The sequence below is a fragment of the Bos indicus genome, chromosome 5 (genome assembly GCF_029378745.1).
Source record: "Bos indicus isolate NIAB-ARS_2022 breed Sahiwal x Tharparkar chromosome 5, NIAB-ARS_B.indTharparkar_mat_pri_1.0, whole genome shotgun sequence".
Classification (NCBI taxonomy): domain Eukaryota; kingdom Metazoa; phylum Chordata; class Mammalia; order Artiodactyla; family Bovidae; genus Bos; species Bos indicus.
This window is the reverse complement of record NC_091764.1, coordinates 99,451,772-99,454,183: the sequence shown is the minus strand read 5'-3', so window position 1 is coordinate 99,454,183 and position 2,412 is coordinate 99,451,772.

Sequence of the window (2,412 nt, the reverse complement as noted above, 5' to 3'; positions counted from 1 at the left end):
GATAGAGGAGCCTGGTAGGCTACAGTCTATGGGGCCATAAAGAGTTGGACATGACTTAGCAGCTAAACAACAGTTACTAATACCGACAGCCAGTGCTGCCTTCTTCTATCTGGGTTTCCCTGATAGCCCTTCCAGGGTTTCCCTGAGTTGGTACAGAATCTGCCTGCAATATGGGAGACCCCAGTTCGATTCGTGAGTGGGGAAGATCCCCTGGAGAAGGGGCAAGCTACCCACTCCAGTATTCTTGGGATTCCCCTATGGCTCAGCTCATAAAGAATCCACCTGCAATGCTGGAGACCTGGGTTCAATCCCTGGGTTGGGAAGATCCCCTGGAAAATGAAAAGGCTACCCAAGCCAATATTCTGACCTAGAGAATTCCATGGACTATATAGTTCATGGGGTTGCAAAGAGTCAGACACGACTGAGCACCTTAAACTTTTATTTCCATCTGCCAAACACTCATCTCCTAGAGTGAGATTGTCACATAAGAGGAACATGTCATGCATTCACTGCCAGCATCAGAGCTGTGGTCAGAGAATTTGCTCAGGAAGAGTAACAGGCCATAATGTAGAATTCCAAATTCATCCTCCCAAGAGTGGAAGACTGTGGGAGATAGTGTATAAACAGCCCTCAAAGACGTTCACATCCTCATCCCTGAACCTGTGAATATGTTACCTTGTATGTCATGTCCCTGGTGACTCAGATGGTAAAGAATCCGCCTTCAATGGCGAGACCCAGGTTTGAACCCTGGGTCAGAAAGATAGTCTGGAGAAGGGAATGGCTATGTATTCCAAAATATTTGCCAGAGGAGCCTGGTGGGCTACAGTCCATGAGGTCACAAGAGTCAGACATGAATGAGTGACTAATTTATGTCATATTCCCAATGAGGTATTTAATTGTTTAAACCTATTTTATGTGCAGGCTGTATATTGTCACCCTGCTTATTTAACTTATATGCAGAGTACATCATGAGAAACACTGGGCTGGAAGAAGCACAAGCAGGAATCAAGATTGCCGGGAGAAATATCAATAACCTCACATATGCAGATTACACCACCCTTATGGCAGAAAGTGAAGAGGAACTAAAAAGCCTCTTGATGAAGGTGAAAGAGGAGAGTGAAAAAGTTGGCTTAAAGCTCAACATTCAAAAAACTACGACCATGGCATCTGGTCCCATCACTTCATGGGAAATAGATGGAGAAACAGTGGAAACAGTGTCAGGCTTTATTTTTCTGGGCTCCAAAATCACTGCAGATGGTGACTGCAGCAAGGAAATTAAAAGATGCTTACTCCTTGGAAGGAAAGTTATGACCAACCTAGATAGCATATTTAAAAGCAGAGAAATTACTTTGCCAACAAAGGTCCATCTAGTCAAGGCTATGGTTTTTCCAGTAGTCATGTATGGATGTGAGAGTTGGACTGTGAAGAAAGCTGAGCACTGAAGAATTGATGCTTTTGAACTGTGGTATTGAAGAAGACTCTTGAGAGTCCCTTGGACTGCAAGGAATTCCAACCAGTCCATCCTAAAGGAGATCAGTCCTGGGTGTTCATTGGAAGGACTGGTGCTTAAGCTGAAACTAATACTTTGGCCACCTCTGGCAAAGAGTTGAATCACTGGAAAAGACCCTGATGCTGGGAGGGATTGGGGACAAGAGGAGAAGGGGACGACAGAGGATGAGATGGCTGGATGGCATCACTGACTCGATGGACGTGAGTTTGGGTAAACTCCAGGAGTTGGTGATGGACAGGGAGGCCTGGCGTGTTGTGATTCGTGGGGTCGCAAAGAGTCGGACGTGAATGAGTGACTGAACTGAACTGTTCTGAGTGAATAATAAACTTGAAATGTGACCCTTCCCTCATCTTTACTGTTGCCCTATGAATGCTTCTTGAATATAACCACTCAAAACAGATATGAATAAAATGAAGTTTCATTGTAGTAGATTTCTCCTTTGCAAATAAAGCATCAGATTAAGATTAATTTCAAAAAGTATATGCAACTTGAATTTTCTCAAAATATTGCCAGTACAGCAGAATGAAATAAATCTTACTTCTCTTATATCTTTACAAATTACTTGCTATTCCTTTTGAAAACAATATCTGTTTGGCACTCAAACAAATTTGAAGAAATGAAAACGAGGGTAAGAGCTACAACCTAGCTATTTATTTTTAACAAAAGATCAAGATAGTAGTTCATCTTCTTAGTTTAAGGAGGTAAGAGATATCTTACCAATAAAACCTTCACCAACAGAAAGGATTATCTTGAATTATTTAAATTTACATTTTCCTATTCTTTCTGAGGCTGAATATCTCTTTATGGTATCTCTTTTATCTATGCGGTCTGTTCATGTCATTGTGGATTAATATCACAAACAATTTTGAGGAAAAAAAAGTGACACAAAATAGTTTATTCTA